Source organism: Bufo bufo, chromosome 2 (assembly GCF_905171765.1).
Source record: "Bufo bufo chromosome 2, aBufBuf1.1, whole genome shotgun sequence".
Taxonomy (NCBI): Eukaryota; Metazoa; Chordata; class Amphibia; order Anura; family Bufonidae; genus Bufo; species Bufo bufo.
The window spans coordinates 577,166,067-577,184,295 of record NC_053390.1 but is presented as its reverse complement, the minus strand read 5'-3'; the positions used below and the strand labels follow the sequence as shown (position 1 = coordinate 577,184,295).

General features: G+C 42.3%; 1 protein-coding gene across 2 annotated transcripts in view; it reads left to right on the top strand.

The window, feature by feature from the left end:
* Window positions 1-18,229, top strand: part of EMCN (endomucin) — a 504,312-nt gene that overhangs the window by 281,902 nt on the left and 204,181 nt on the right. For both annotated transcript variants that reach the window (XM_040418211.1, XM_040418210.1), the window contains exon 2: window positions 17,944-18,003. The gene's annotated coding sequence lies outside the window, so the exon portion shown is untranslated. The remainder of the gene's footprint in view (window positions 1-17,943; window positions 18,004-18,229) is intronic.

The window sequence follows — 18,229 nt, the reverse complement described above, 5'->3', positions numbered from 1 at the left end:
CGGCATTTTGCGTAAAGGAATGTCAGGCCCTCAATAGACTAGTCCTATCCTTGTCCATGTTATGGACAAGAATAGGACATGTTCTATCTTTTTTGTGTGGCCGCGGAATGGAGGTACGGATGCGGACAACACACGGAATGCTGTCCGCATCTTTTCCAGCCCCATTGGCTTTAAAGGGCCTGCATCTAAACCACAAAAAATGCATTCAGATGCGGACCCAAACAAGGTTTGTGTGCATGAGGCCTAAATCTACTGAATTTAATAGAGCTGGGTGGATTTTGGCTAGTAGAAATAGGATTTTGAAGGAATTTTTTAACTTCTGTAACCTTCCTGACTTCAAACACTCTGACCTACCTCAATGCCCCTATTACAACTGAGAAAATTGACATTGTCATTCAGGGTCTCCATAATAGTAAATCCCCATAGTAAATCCCCAGGCCCTGATTTGGTGCCATACCTTTTCATGGTTTTTGACAGTTTTATGACAGGCTCCTTGGTACCCTGTACAATGTTTTATTCCTATATCACTTTGAACCTGGCAAGGACCATCTTGATTGTGTTAACTATAGACTAATTGCGGTTCGCCCAGCGGTCGTTTCGCGGCGAACTTTGCGTGTTCGCGATTCGCCGAACATGCGAACATATGGAGAAATTCGCGCCCGCCATATTCTTTTACATTGTGAAGAACTTTGACCCATGACACATCATCAGGTGGTACAGGACAGCCAATTGAGACATTTCAGCACATGGACACACCCCCTACCTTATAAATAAACCTGATCTGGCCGCATTTTACATTCAGTGTTTTGCCAGTGTAGGGAGAGGTTGCTGTGTGGAGCAGGGGACAGGCTGTTAGGGGACACCAAACGCTAAGCTAATAGGGCCGCCACAAAGTGTTTTTAAGGATGGTATAGGTGTGCTATCAATAGGTGTGATACACAGAGGGGTGTGATATATACTTATCATATACTTTTATAATGAGTTAAAAACACATAGATCTATATAGTGATCACCTGGAGTCAGGGCCTAGGGGCTAGGAGCTTACTAGGGCCATTTTTCTATAGGGTAAGGTTCCAGACAGGGTCGCTCTTATCAGGCCGGGTGGTCTGTGGTTAGGCTATCAGGGCCAGAATAGCACCCCCCTGTAGGGCAATATCAGGGACAGTTCTTTGCCCACCCTGTCCTTCAATACCACCAGGGCCGGATTAAGAGCATCATTGGCCTGGTGCAGAAGATTTTAATGGGCCTTTTTATAGAAAATGAAAACGCAACGCAGAGCAACTTTTTATAGCTCAAATAAAGTGTGAATTTACGCAAAATTACACATGTGAAAATACACATGCATAAAGTTTGAAGTGTGAACGGGTCTGCGTAATCCCATTCAAGTCTATTGGACTAAAGTTCATGCGTAATTTTGAAGAAGATTTACGCACGGGTTTGCGTGTGAAAAATCTGCTGTGTGAACTTAGCCTAAGTGTACATCTCTGGCCACAGTTTAAATATACAGCCATCTATATAGATGGCTGTATTATGTATAGCCACCCCCCAAGGAGTTAACTAGTGCTGCTGGATATGTCATTCAGGAGCATGAAAAAGCTATTCACGTCTAGCTTTTCCATGCTCCTGAATGGCATATGTGTTTATAAAAGCTAATCTATTATAAGCAGATATGCCATTGAGGAGCTTGGAAAAGATAGGTAGGCAAGAAATAGTCATCTAGCTTTTCCATGCTCCTGAATGGCATATCTGCTTATATGCATACATGTTTATAATAGCCAAGCTATTATAAGCAGATATGCCATTCAGGAGCATGGAAAACCTAGGTGAGAAATAGTCACCTAGCTTTTCCATGCTCCTGAGTGGCAAATCTGCCAATCTGTTTATAATACCTGATCTATTATAAGCAGATATACCACTCAGGAGCATTGAAGAGCTAGGTGACTATTTCTCACTTAGCTTTTCCATGCTCCTGAATGGCATATCTTTATAATAGATCAGGCTCAGCTATTATAAAGCTATACAGGTTCTTCTCAGAAAATTAGCATATTGTGATAAAGTTCATTATTTTCTGTAATGTACTGATAAACATTAGACTTTCATATATTTTAGATTCATTACACACAACTGAAGTAGTTCAAGCCTTTTCTTGTTTTAATATTGATGATTTTGGCATACAGCGCATGAAAACCCCAAATTCCTATCTCAAAAAATTAGCATATTTCATCCGACCAATAAAAGAAAAGTGTTTTTAATACAAAAAAAGTCAACCTTCAAATAATTAAGTTCAGTTATGCACTCAATACTTGGTCGGGAATCCTTTTGCAGAAATGACTGCTTCAATGCGGCGTGGCATGGAGGCAATCAGCCTGTGGCACTGCTGAGGTGTTATGGAGGCCCAGGATGCTTCGATAGCGGCCTTAAGCTCATCCAGAGTGTTGGGTCTTGCGTCTCTCAACTTTCTCTTCCCAATACCCCAAAGATTCTCTATGGGGTTCAGGTCAGGAGAGTTGGCAGGCCAATTGAGCACAGTAATACCATGGTCAGTAAACCATTTACCAGTGGTTTTGGCACTGTGAGCAGGTGCCAGGTCGTGCTGAAAAATGAAATCTTCATCTCCATAAAGCTTTTCAGCAGATGGAAGCATGAAGTGCTCCAAAATCTCCTGATAGCTAGCTGCATTGACCTGCCCTTGATAAAACACAGTGGACCAACACCAGCAGCTGACATGGCACCCCAGACCATCACTGACTGTGGGTACTTGACACTGGACTTCAGGCATTTTGGCATTTCGCTCTACCCAGTCTTCCTCCAGACTCTGGCACCTTGATTTCCGAATGACATGCAAAATTTGCTTTCATCCGAAAAAAGTACTTTGGACCACTGAGCAACAGTCCAGTGATGCTTCTCTGTAGCAGGCGCTTCTGCCGCTGTTTCTGGTTCAAAAGTGGCTTGACCTGGGGAATGCGGCACCTGTAGCCCATTTCCTGCACATGCCTGTACACGGTGGCTCTGGATGTTTCTACTCCAGACTCAGTCCACTGCTTCCGCAGGTCCCCCAAGGTCTGGAATCGGCCCTTCTCCACAATCTTCCTCAGGGTCCGGTCACCTCTTCTCGTTGTGCAGCGTTTTCTGTCACACTTTTTCCTTCCCACAGACTTCCCACTGAGGTGCCTTGATACAGCACTCTGGGAACAGCCTATTCGTTCAGAAATTTCTTTCTGTGTCTTATCCTCTTGCTTGAAGGTGTCAATGATGGCCTTCTGGACAGCAGTCAGGTCGGCATTCTTACCCATGATTGCGGTTTTGAGTAATGAACCAGGCTGGGAGTTTTTAAAAGCCTCAGGAATCTTTTGCAGGTGTTTAGAGTTAATTAGTTGATTCAGATGATTAGGTTAATAGCTCATTTAGAGAACCTTTTCATGATATGCTAATTTTTTGAGATATGAATTTGGGGTTTTCATGAGCTGTATGCCAAAATCATCAATATTAAAACAAGAAAAGGCTTGAACTACTTCAGTTGTGTGTAATGAATCTAAAATATATGAAAGTCTAATGTTTATCAGTACATTACAGAAAATAATGAACTTTATCACAATATGCTAATTTTCGGAGAAGAACCTGTATATGCCTATAAGCAGATATGCAATTCAGGAGCATGGAAAAGCTAGGTGAAAAAAATCATCACCCAGCTTTTCCATGCTCCTGAATGACATGTATAAATTATACAGTATACAGTATAATAGGTGAGGTGAGCCAATGCTGATTTACTTACCGCCTATGAGTTGTTTTCTGGGCAGTACACTGAAGGCTGCTGAACGCGACTCACCACTGGCAGCACCCCTGACTCCACGCAGGAAGAATTTTGAACTTTCTGCGCGCAGCAGCCGTCATGGTCTTTCACTTTACGGCATGGCCTAGGCCCCAGGGGAGGAGTCTGACGTGACGACGCAGCGCGGCGTGCACAGCTGACCTGTCACCTGACCTGATCTGTCAGCTGTCACTGTCCTGGTGAGTTCTGTAAAGGGCCGGCCTGGGAGATTTCTCCTTGCGCGCCGGCCCTGTCATCATCTGACAGTCGGCACGGTTCGGTCCTACTAAAGGGCTGCGGGGCGGCCGCCAGGCAACCTCAGCGAGGCGGCCTATGCGGACCTAGCTCCGGTTGGCCTATGCGGGCTGCTGGGCCTATTTTCATGCAGGGGCCTGGAGCTGCAGCTCCATCCGCCCCTACGTTAATCCAGCCCTGAATACCACATCATCATCTAGCCCAGGGATGGATGTTATTTGCTTTCCCTCTGGGATTCATGGATGTGTACTGGAACCCCCCGGATTGTGGTAGGACATATGGTTTCTGATTTGGTGCCGAGCACTTGTTATTGCCTACCACATCTATGCTTTTTGCTTAACTTTAATAATTTAATTTATTTTCATTTTGAGGGATTCCTTTTCCATTCACACGTCCGCAAAATGGGTCCGCATCCGTTCCGGAACGGGTGCAGACCCATTTATTTTCAATGGGGCCAAAATGTGCTGTCCGCATTTGCGGATCCGCACTTCTACATCCGTGCTTCCGTTTCCGCAAAAAAATAGAACATGTCCTATTCTTGTCCGCAATTGCAGACAAGATTAGGCATTTTCTATTATAGTGCCAGCGATGTGCGGTCCGCAAATTGCGGAATGCACATTGCCGGTGTCCGTGTTTTGCGGATCCGCAAAACACTTACGGACGTGTGAATGGACCCTCATAGTAACATTATTAAAGGTTACGTTTTATTTTTCTGTATATTCTAATGGATTGCCTTCCTTGTACAATGTTATAATATAGTTTCTATGTTAGAAAGTATATTATAGTGCATTTGTATTGTGCAGCAGTTGTGTGCGGTTCTGCTGCAATACTGCAGGTATATAGAGGGACAAGCATTATTGGAACAAATAATTTCTACTGGTGTGATATATCAGTCCCCCCCCCAAGAAACTGATTGAAGTGGGGTGTTATATACCAATATACTTTCTCTATAGTGCATTTGGGTACTGTATAGTGCATTTGCGCATGCGCGTACGCTAAAAATTATATTGCTGATATTTCGCATTGAAAAAAATATTAAATGGAGATCGCAAATTCGAATAATACATCTGGTATGTCACTGTCCATGTTGTGGGACTATTTGTGCACTTCTAGTAATTATTTCTTGGCTGCAAATATGAGCTGAAGGTTTTTCAGGTTCACCTGCCATTAAAATGAATGGGACCCGCCGACGAACTTGCGGTTCGCGAACATTTGATCGTGTTCGCGAACCGTCCCTGCAGATGTTCGTCCATCACTACTAGGGAGGTCAGTACAGTAGCTTCCGCAGACACACACTGCGAGTTTAATGTGTTGAAATCGCTTGTGTTAAGCCAGCCTAAAGCATTTGCTAGTTTACCTTTTGATACTTATCGTTCCACTTTTAACATCCTAGCCAGAACACATTATTCTTATGTTGAAATCAAACATTTTGTAGCCACTTTAACTAGGACAGGTCAGTCATCCCACCCATTTTGAAAGGCTTTGTGAAATAATATCAACTACTAAGGGGTTAATCTCAGCAATATACATGATACATGCCCTCCTCCGGGTACATTGACTAGTTTTCCAGATATGGATAAATGGGAGGCCTTTTTTGGTCATACCCTTCCCCCAGACACCTGGAGGCTAATATGGCAACGAGCAGCCAAGACATCTCAATGTGACACATGTCGTGAAAATCAATATAAAAAATAGTATCATATGCCTACATTTTTTGCATTGCTTGTATCCAGTTAGTCCGGATGTCTGGGGGAACCTTGCAACATATTTTTTGGCTTTGTCCTCTCATTTGTCCATTTTGGACAGAGGTGCAGAGACATATCCATAAAATACTGGGTATACACCTACCTCTTAGTTATTTACTTAACATTTTACCTTCAAAGGTGGGCAAGTATCCTCTTTGGTTAATCTTACATATTCTAATAGCAGCTAGGTACTGACCTTTGGATTTGGATCAAATAAATCCATAGTATGGAATATCTTACTGCACTACTTTTAATAAAGTGGACAGATTTCAGGTTATTTGGTCACTGTAGGATACTTATTCGATCATGCACTCCTCCTAAATATGGCTTTAGTCCTTTTGTGTCTGTCTGAATGTGTCCCCCTCTTATTACACTGTTCTATTATGTCCATGGAAGCCGAGATCTTAGACATTACACTAGGTCAGGGTTTCTCAACTCTGGTCCTCGGGACCCACCTACCAGTCAGGATTTGAGAGTATCCCACAGAATGAATACCTGTGATAATTCCTGATGCATGGACTCTAATTATATCACCTGCTCAATACTAAGGAAATCCTGAAAACATGACTGTTAGGTAGGTCCTGAGGATCGGAGTTGAGAAACCCTATGAATACTATTGAGGAAATATTAATACTAGGGGCACTATGGGGGCATTATTCGTTACACTATAGAGGGCACCATTACTAATGTGTGCACTCTGGGGGAGCATTATTACTGTTGTAGCACTTTATGGGTCACTACTACTGAGGGCAATCTAGTAGAGAATTATTACTATTAGGGAAACTTTTGGGACCACTTTTACTGGGGGTACATACATATATATAAATATATATATATATATATATATATATATAGATGAAAGACAGACAGCACTCCAAGTAAAAGTAGTGGTGTTTATTCACCCATGTGGATGGCAACGTTTCAGCTCATACAAGAGCCTTTTTCAAGCTTGAAAAAGGCTCTTGTATGAGCTGAAACGTTGCCATCCACAATGGTGAATAAACACCACTACTTTTACTTGGAGTGCTGTCCGTCTTTCATCTTTATTATATGGGGTAAGCAGCTACATCCCTGGACCTAGCACCCACATTGTTTTTTCCGGTGCCGCAATTTGTTTATATATATATTTATTTATTTATTTTTTTGTGGGGGGGGGGGGGGGACTATATTTGTAGCACTATTACTGTCAGAAGAACTATTTTGTCGATACAATTATTTTTCACGGCACTGTGTGGCAAAAATAATTAAAGGGGGCACTATTTGTGTGGCACTAGTATGTGTTTCGGTAGTACAACATTTGGCAGCATTGGGGAGTACAGTGGTACAGTATTGGTGGGTAGCAGCAGAATCACACTGTGGAGGTATCAGGATGGGGAGGTTGTTTTGAGAAGGTGGGGAGGAGGATGATGGAAGATTGAGGCATCTAAGATATCTGTGTGGCAAACCCTGCAGTGATGAGATGTGACTGGAAGAAGTCGTCATGGTGGTCTGGGACAAAAGGGAACCAGGAAAGAGAATGTTTACAATCAGAAGAGATGTTACTGGATGTAATAGATATGCAGTACTGTATTTTTAGTAGCAAATGTAATTTAAAAAGTAATAGCCAACCATCATGGATCTAAATGTGGTGTCTGCTTTTTTTTCAGAAAGATTAGCATTGCATTCTGCATTATTCTTTCCATCAAATCTTAAGGAACCGTGGACAGCTGTATGAGAATAGTCTTATTTTGTTAATATTTATCACTGATTACTTTCTTGGAGGTCCTTGGTTAGAATTTTTCAATATAAAGTATGTGGTGTGAAGAGTTTGAGAAACACTACTTTAGAACACTGAGTGGACATGGTGGTTAAAAGAGTGGCATTAAAGATGTGGAGTAAGCTTGGAACATTCAGTTTTTATTTTAATGATGCTTTACTTTGTAAAACTATTTTAATGTAGTTTGAAGTACTCTGTAGAGATTCATTCATTTAATTGTTATCTGCCCATTTAAAATATTTTCCATTTATGTAAACAGTTTTGTAATAAAACCATTCAGCAAATGACTGATGGTACTTAGTATGTGAATGGCTTTCTGTAATACTAATTTGCCACATTCTCTACTCAGTGAATTGGTTGACTTCCCGTTCATCTCCTTATACTATATTTTTGGCCATAAAATCAAAATAGGTAATTAAACACAAATATAAACCGGAAAATAAAGACTGCCTTTATGTCACGTCGTTGCTAACACACACATTACAGATTACCTTTCCTTCCATTGTTACTGCATGAATTTCTCTTCAAAGAAAATCTCTTAAGTACTGCCAGTTCTGTAAGCTGGCATGTTTCCCTCTTTCTTCTATTTGTGTGATAAAAAAGAAACATTTATGTATGGAGAAAACCTTACTGAGGCTTTTGGTAAACAGGAAGGGGATGATTGTACATATTGTGTAGGACGTCTATAATAATGGTTGGCATACCTTAAATGTACCCAGTAAGACACATCACTGTAATAAGAAACTTCCTTCTACCTTACTGGAGAACAACATTGATATTTTCAATTTTATTTTTGTGAAAGGTACAGGAGATATTTTGAGGAAATGTATTATGCTTGTATGCAATATCTAGTCTACCTTTGGAGATAAAAGCAACTGAAGCAAACAAAATACATATCAGCAAATTCAATGACTTTGTATAGAAGAGCTACAGGTGTACTTTTGTATGCTTTAAAACTTTGAATTTAAACCTAGCATATAATGCCTAGAATATATTAGAAACAAAGGCTATTACGAAATATAAGTATAATAGCAGAGGGATACTATAGTACCATGTAAAATGGTTTTAATCAGGGGCATAACAAGAATACAATGGTAAAAATGAAGCTCTCCTGCACTTATAGTATTTGCTGGTGGCTAGTGTATATACTGTGTATATACTGTCTTTACCTCTCCTTCTCCCCCTGTCCTGGTGCACTGCAGGGACTAGTAAGAAGCAGTGATGAGAGTCCGGGGCAATATTCGAATTTGCGATATTTCTTGAATATTTAGGCGAATATTCGTCATATATTTGCGAATTCGCGATCTCCAGTCATTATTTTCTTGATTGCGAAAATCGGCAGCAATCCGAAAATTTGCGCAAAAAAAAATTAGAGATACGAAAATTCGCAATCAACACTACTCAAAGATATTATAGCCTTCTCATTGGCCCACAAGCAAGTACCAGTAAGGGATCATGGGTGCTGATGAAAGAAAATCTAGAATATTCACAATTACGAAGATATAGCACTATATTCTAGATATTAGCGAATTCTCAAAATGCCAATATTCGCGACAAAAATTTGCGATTTGAATAATTGCGACAAGTTTGATTGAGCTGTTGTGCAGGGCTAAAAACTAACCCTACCCCTAATCTGCTGCCTAATAATGCACTGCTACACTACACTGCACCAACCCTACGAGTTTCTTTCATCACACTCATCGGGTGTCTGTATAAGGGTCCATTCACATGACCGTAAGTGTTTTGGGTACCGGCATTTTGCAGAATGTACACGGCCAACCCTATGATAGAAATACCTATTCTTGTCCACGATTGCGGACAAAAATAGGACATGCTCTAACTTTTTTGTGGGGCGGCGGAACAGAACTACGAATGAGGACAGCACACGGTTTGCTGTCCGCATCTTTTGCGACCCCATTGAAATAAATGGGTCTGCACCCGTTCCACAAAATTGCGGAAAGGATGCGGACCCAGATATACGGTCATGTGAATGGACCCTAAGGCCTCATGCACACGACCGTTGTGTGCATCCGTGGCCGTTGTGCCGTTTTCCTTTTTTTTTTCGCGGACCCATTGACTTTCAATGGGTCCGTGGAAAAATCGGAAAGTGCACCGTTTTGCAGCCGCATCCGTGATCCATGTTTCCTGTCCGTCAAAAAAATATGACCTGTCCTATTTTTTTGACGGACAACGGTTCACGGACCCATTCAAGTCAATGGGTCAGTGAAAGAACACGGATGCACACAAGATTGGCATCCGCGTCCGTGATCCATGGCCGTAGGTTACTTTCATACAAACGGATCCGAAGATCCGTCTGCATAAAAGCTTTTTCAGAGCTGAGTTTTCACTTCGTGAAAACTCATATCCGACAGTATATTCTAACACAGAGGCGTTCCCATAGTGATGGGGACGCTTCTAGTTAGAATATACTACGAACTGTGTACATGACTGCCCCCTGCTGCCTGGCAGCACCCGATCTCTTACAGGGGGCTGTGATCCGCACAATTAACCCCTCAGGTACTGCACCTGAGGGGTTAATTGTGCATATCATAGCCCCCTATAAGAGATCAGGGGCTGCCAGGCAGCAGGGGGCAGACCCCCCTCCCTCCCCAGTTTTAATTTCATTGGTGGCCAGTGCGGCCCCCCCGGCCCCCCCTCCCTCTATTGTATTATTTTCATTGGTGGCACAGTGTGCGGGCACTGCAGTAGCGTCCTGGTTGCCATGGTTACCGATCGGAGCCCCAGCGATTAAACTGGGACTCCGATCGGAACTCTCCGCTGCCACCAATGATCGGGGGGGGAGGCCGCACACTGTGCCACCAATGAAAATAATACAATAGAGGGAGGGGGGGGCCGGGGGGCCCGCACACTGTGCCACCAATGAAAATAATACAATAGAGGGAGGGCCGCACACTGTGCCACCAATGAAAATAATACAATAGAGGGAGGGGGGGGGCCGGGGGGGCCGCACTGGCCACCAATAAAATTAAAACTGGGGAGGGAGGGGGGTCTGCCCCCTGCTGCCTGGAAGCCCCTGATCTCTTACAGGGGGCTTTGATCCGCACAATTAACCCCTCAGGTGCTGCACCTAAGGGGTTAATTGTGCATATCATAGCCCCCTATAAGAGATCAGGGGCTGCCAGGCAGCAGGGGGCAGACCCCCCTCCCTCCCCAGTTTTAATTTCATTGGTGGCCAGTGCGGCCCCCCTGGCCCCCCCTCCCTCCCTCTATTGTATTATTTTCATTGGTGGCACAGTGTGCGGCCCTCCCTCTATTGTATTATTTTCATTGGTGGCACAGTGTGTGGGCCCCCCGGCCCCCCCTCCCTCCCTCTATTGTATTATTTTCATTGGTGGCACAGTGTGCGGCCTCCCCCCCCCCCCCGATCATTGGTGGCAGCGGAGAGTTCTGATCGGAGTCCCAGTTTAATCGCTGGGGCTCTGATTGGTAACCATGGCAACCAGGACGCTACTGCAGTCCTGGCTGCCATGGTTACTTAGCAATATTAGAAGCATCATACTTACCTGCTGCGCTGTCTGTGACCGGCCGGGAGCTCCTCCTACTGGTAAGTGACAGATCATTAAGCAATGCGCCGCACAGACCTGTCACTTACCAGTAGGAGGAGCTCCCGGCCGGTCACAGACAGCGCAGCAGGTAAGTATGATGCTTCTAATATTGCTAAGTAACCATGGCAACCAGGACTGCAGTAGCATCCTGGTTGCCATGGTTACCGATCGGAGCCCCAGCGATTAAACTGGGACTCCGATCGGAACTCTCCGCTGCCACCAATGATCGGGGGGGAGAGGGGAGGCCGCACACTGTGCCACCAATGAAAATAATACAATAGAGGGAAGGAGGGGGGGCCGGGGGGGGGCCGCACACTGTGCCACCAATGAAAATAATACAATGGAGGGAGGGAGGGGGGGCCGGGGGGTCCGCACACTGGCCACCAATGAAATTAATACAATAGAGGGAGGGAGGGGGGGCCGAGAGGGGTCTGCCCCCTGCTGCCTGGCAGCCCCTGATCTCTTACAGGGGACTATGATATGCACAATTAACCCCCCTCAGGTGCGGCACCTGAGGGGTTAATTGTGCGGATCACAGCCCCCTGTAAGAGATCGGGTGCTGCCAGGCAGCAGGGGGCAGTCATGTACACAGTTCTTAGTATATTCTAACTTGAAGCGTCCCCATCACCATGGGAACGCCTCTGTGTTAGAATATACTGTCGGATCTGAGTTTCACGATCTAACTCATATCCGACAGTATATTCTAACATAGAGGCGTTCCCATGGTGATGGGGACGCTTCAAGTTAAAATATACCATCGGATTGGAGAAAACTCCGATCCGATGGTATAATAGGGACTCCTGACTTTACATTGAAAGTCAATGGGGGACGGATCCGTTTGCAATCGCACCATATTGTGTCAACGTCAAACGGATCCGTCCCCATTGACTTGCATTGTAAGTCAGGACGGATCCGTTTGGGTCCGCACGGCCAGGCGGACACCAAAACGACTTTTTTTTCATATCCGTGGATCCTCCAAAAATCAAGGAAGACCCACGGACGAAAAAACGGTCACGGATAACGGACCCCGTTTTTGCGGACCTTAAAAAAAACGGTCGTGTGCATGAGGCCTAACAGTGTACAACTGGTAAGATGCCAAGTTCACATTTGTTTTCAGCATAATAGTGTGGTGCTGGCATTGACATTAGCCATACACACTGCTATACAAAAGAGGTATATACAGAGCAATCCCCTTCACTCTTCGATCCCATTGCTATCGCCAATCACACACTCACATCACTTTGATGTGTTAATCAAGAATCGGCCTGCTGTCTGTGAGTGGGTAGGGAATATTTCCCTTCCTCCCATAACTACCTCCTATACATATACAAGGGCGATCACACAGGCATACCCAATCGCTGAAGATTTAGTTATTTCAATTAGGGCTAGATAGGGCTTACGAATACAGTAAGCCATGAACTATGCGCTATTTGTTGTATACATCAAAAATTATATAATTCATAATTCCATAATACATAGATTATTGCCACCTTGCAACAAGGTTTGACCAAAACAGAAATGATGTGCTATATAAGGACATTTAATGGTCACTATATAAAAAAAATCAAACAAATTGCAAACCATACGTGAATAATTCTACATTAAAAATACATCAAGATGGCCCAAGAAGGTCACCATGGTTACCTATAGAGATCTTATACAGGCCCCCTGTCGGCACATAAAGTCAAAAGGGCCCAACGCATTTCCCCAATATTATTGGTTCATCATGGGACTATACACTAAGAAATTCTAAAAAATGTCCATGCAAAATCCAGATTAAGACCCATTAGTGTCCATATGAGTTATATATTGGTGGCCTTGGTCCTGGGTATGCTTGGTGCAGTAATCCACATGTAATTCAAAACCAGAGAGCATAATATGATAATACATTCTCCCTAAGTGTACATGGAGAAAAAAGCATGTCTAATGTCTATAAAGAGAACTTACATACATGCATTAATTGGAGTTCTCATATATAGATATCAGATACCATAATAAAAGAGTACTTAAACCCATAATGTAAGGTTTAGCTGTCAGATATAAATGTTCTGCTGGGCCAACCTTCAAAAGTATGCCAGATGAGGAATAAACCAAACCTCACCCACAAACATACCCTCACTTCTAACTTACTCCTCCAGTAAATCTTCTTGTTTCTCATCTTCTTTTTTAACAAACAGATTCCGCCTATCATTTTTCAGAGGAGCTCTGACAAATGAAAGGTGGAATTTGATTGGTTGCTATGAGCAACTAGGACAGTTTTGCTTTAAACCAGTTTTGAAAAATCTCCCCCTAATTGTTTTGCATGGATAAATGACTTGAATCTATAAACACATAGGTTGGAATGGCATACATTTTTTTTACACAAAATTACCTTAATCAGTGAAAGGAATTAGACCTAGGGGATGAGGACCTAGCAGACCTAAATACTCTCATGTGTCTTGCAAGAGAGGGTTCAAGAACGCCCAGTGAGGGCTCATTCACTGATCTTAAACAAAAAAACTTGAAGATGCCTTCTCTCCCTGACACTAGACTGTAGACTTTTTTTTTTTTTTGGAGATTGTAACAAGGAAATTGAAAAATTGGACATGCATAAGAATAAGAATTTGTTACCAGCTGAACTTCAAGCTCTCTGTAATCTAGAAAGGGACAACTCTATCTTAATTTCACCTTCTGACAAGGGAGGCAATCTGGTAATACTTAACCATGAGAACTACAGCAAAATGTGTCTAGCCATCCTCAATGACCCACCTTGTTACACCATTCTTAGGCAAGATCCTACTGTTGGGTTTATAAAATAAATTGGGGGAGATTTATCAAAACTGGTCTAAAGGAAAACCGGCTTAGTTGCCCACAGCAACCATTCAGATTGTTTCTTTCACTTTCCAAAGGAAGGTGGAATCTGATTTGTTGCTATGGGCAACTTAGATAGTCTTCCTTTACATCAGTTTTGATACTCCCCCCCCCCAGTGTCTTTATTCTCAATGATGCCCTGAATAAGAATCTTATTAATAAAAGGTAGTGCATCTTTATGCTTCCATTCTGCCATTTTTTGCACATTACCTAAAATCCACAAATGTACAATGGCTTGAAAGGTAGACCTATTTTTGTCACCTCATTACCATCATTTGTATGTGACAGTATTGCGTATTTATATAGGCACTCCATTTGATGAAAATATGCTATAATTGTGGGACTGCGATTGGGAGTCCTTGAGCCCCATTGTATGTCAATTTCCTCCTGGGATAGTGAAAGAACCAGGTAGTTTTCTCAACTAGTGAAACAGTCTGGACTCCACAAATAATCAGTTAGTTAAGATACAGTATATCAATGGCAACCAGATTTTTGGTCTGGGACCAGACGGTCAATTTTTGGAATTTGCAGGATCCTTAAATAATAATGGCTTGGGGTTACATTTACCTTTGGGAGTTTGAGGGGAATACCATTCATTTTTTGAATTTAATAAAAGATTCCAGGAAGTATATCTCCAGCACCATTTTCTGTAAGCCCACAGCAATGAATAGTTTATTGCATTAGGAGAGTCATCACCACTTGCCCCTTAGACGGGGCATCCCCAAAGGTCAGCACCTTCAAGTCTGGAGAAATTGTTCCTCAGATTGGGAGTTTCATATCAATATGATAGATTTATAGGGAGGGCAGGGCTTAGTTCTGCAAACTGCATTTGTCTGCTGTCAGTCAGTCATTAGATTCAGGATAAGAAAGTATGTACCATTTGATTCATCAGCAACAGAAATATTTAGAATCTTGTCTGATCAACGCGACATACTTTTGGCGGTTAAAGACCATCAGGATGTAATTGTCAATAGACTATCTACGGTATTACCTGGTAAGTAGCTTGATCAGAAACCCCTTGGTAATTTTAAATCTGGAGGTTGCAAAGCTTATTTACATCTATTTCATCAATCGCCGTTCCATAGGTGTTGTTTATCCATGTCAGTGTCATATGTCCGGACTATGACGGCAAAAACTTTTAGGGAGTTTAGAAAGAGAATCATTGAACACTTATAGTAGGCAATATTGCTAAGGTCTGACAGAAACCCATTGCTAGACATATACATGAAGCAGCAAAGGCAACCCCAGTTGGGATTGAGGCGCTTGGAATCACCACATTCTACAAAATGAAGTCCAATGGATATGCCACCTGCAGTGATTTAGTCATAATGGTCTTAAAGAAGTTGTCCACTTTTGTAATATTGATGACCTATCCTCAGGATTGGTCATCAATATCATATCGGCATGGGGCAGACTGCCTGCACACCCTTCAATCAGCTGTAAGAAGAGAACACAGCACTCTTACGAGTGCTGCCTTCTCCTCACTTCACTTGAATAGGTAGGAGCCATCTCATTGAAATGAATGGGACGTTGGGGCTTTAATTACATCTGCTCACCGCTGCAATGACGACAGCGAGCAATTAAACAGTGAAGAGAAGGCAGCGCTCATATGACATCTGTGTTCTCTTAAAACAGCTGATCGGCAAAGGTGCCGAGGGTAGGTCATCAATATTACAAAAGCAAACAACCCCTTTAATGAGCCTTTGTCCTATGCCTGCTACTTATAGCATAAGCCTTAGCCACGAGAATAAAATTAAATAAATGGAAAGTGCTGCTGTGCCTAATCATATGATGCCACTTGAAATATTGCTATGTACTTTATCTGTTGTCCTAAATGTAAAGGATTATTGGTTATATACATGTCACTTATGCCCCATTCACACGACCATAAGGGCTCAGTACCCGTATAGTGGACCGCAAATGGTGCGTCTGCAATATATATGGGCACCGGCCGTGTACAGTCCGTGCTGCAGATGTGGACTCATTGACTTGATTAACTATGCGATCTGCAAAATACGGCAAAAAAGGACATGTTCTATCTTTTGTAGAGCGAAGGCATGGATCAGAAGCGAACGGAAACATTCAAAAGCACTTCCATGGGCTTCCAGGTCCATGCTTCCTCACTGCAAAAGATAAGACATTTCCTATCTTTTGCGGATCTTGGAGCTATTCAAGTCAATGGGTCTGCACTGCAATACGGGATTCACTTGGCCGGCATGAAGCCCTTACAGTTGTTTAAATGGGCCTTAATGTTTAGTTTTGTATATATATATATATATACATGTGTGTTATATATATGGGTTGCTTCTAGATTTGTTAGAAAGCAACTCTCATGTTCTATATTATGTCTGATTTTAATTTTTTACATGAATAATGGTATAACCCCTTTAAAATTGACAATCCTTGACCTAATAAACGCCAGCAGTTTTGAGCAGTTTTAGTGACTATTAGGGCATAGTTTAGGTAAGTTATAACTGATTCTCTTGTAATTTTCCAGCACAGGCAATAATATAATGTCATGAACAAATATGACTGTATAATATGTTATGGTTTTAAAATTAATGACCCAACCTTAGAATAGGCCATCGATCTGAATTCATGGAAGTCCATGCTCAGCCCCCAGTCAGCTGCACGATGGGTCCATGGAGTTCAGACAACAGCTGCAGCCTCTTCATTCTTTAAATCAGTCTATATACAACTGTTTGCCATACACTTAATAGTGGGTCTGCATTGTAATGCAGCTTTGTCCCATTCATGTCCTAGGGACAATGCTATAATACCTATCATGGCTGATACAAAAAGTATGATATGCTTTGCCAAGTGGACCAATGTAAACAATGATGAGGCTGCAGTTCTTGCCCATGAGTTTGAGCCCCACTGATCTAATATTCGTGGTAGTCTACCCTATGGTTGTTAGCTCATTCATTTTTTAAACCTGGATAACCCCTTTAATCTGTGTACGTTTCAGAATGTTGTAAAACTCATAGCTCCAGTTGTCACAGGTCATTAGGGTTAAAATAAAGGAAACCATTACCTACACAGACTCTTGCACTCAGTGGGTTGCTTTGCAAACTCCTCCACCCAAATATAAATAGAAGCCTTCCTGTCCCAGGGTGATGCTATGTAAACTGAAATAAGGAACTGCATGCTTTGGTTTCATGCAGCTATGGGCGACTGTACTAGACTTACAGCATGTGTGTGTCTTTACATTACTGTTAATACAATGTATATGCGCTAATTACATGAAGTAATTTTTGCTTTATTAATAAATCTTCAAATGTATCTGCACTCTTTTTTGTGATAATACAGGGTGGGCCATTTATATGGATACACCTTAATAAAATGGGAATGGTTGGTGATATTAACTTCCTGTTTGTGGCACATTAGTATATGTGAGGGGGGAAACTTTTATCTTTGGGGTCATCTGAAGGCAATTGTCTATGCTGTGAAGATACGAGATGTGCAGCACCTGAAACTACGGATACTGGAAGCCTGTGCTAGCATTTCTCCTGCGGTGTTGCTATCAGTGTGTGAAGAGTGGGAGAAGAGGGTTGCATTGACAATCCAACACAATGGGCAGCACAATGAACACATTTTATAAGTGGTCAGAAACTTGTAAATAATTAATGAAAGAATAAAGTTACGTTAAAACCAAGCACACCATTGTTTTTCTTGTGAAATTCCCAATAAGTTTGATGTGTCACATGACCCTCTTCCTATTGAAAAAAACAAAAGTTGGATTCAAAATGGCCAACTTCAAAATGGCCGCCATGGTCACCACCCATCTTAAAAAGGTTTCCCCCCTCACATATACTAATGTGCCACAAACAGGAAGTTAATATCACCAACCATTCCCATTTTATTAAGGTGTATCCATATAAATGGCCCACCCTGTATATTGTACGTCTTATTGTCAATACAATCTTGTATTAACCACAAACTTTCCTTTTCACAACTATACAGCATTATCAAACAATGCCAGTGGAGAAGATGGAAACCAAACTACAACTCTACAGTCAACAGGTATTTCCTTGTCTTTTCTTTCCATTGCTATGTGATAGAACGTCATCAACTTGTTGTTTAAAAGTGTAATATGGGATTGTGAATAAACGCATTACAAATATGGATTACACATTACAAATATTTGAACAAATCACATAAAAACAGCACCCAGCACCATTTTACTGTAAATATTGCTTGGGGAAAACTATGAGGAGGATGGAAGAAGATGGAGGATCACATGACACTG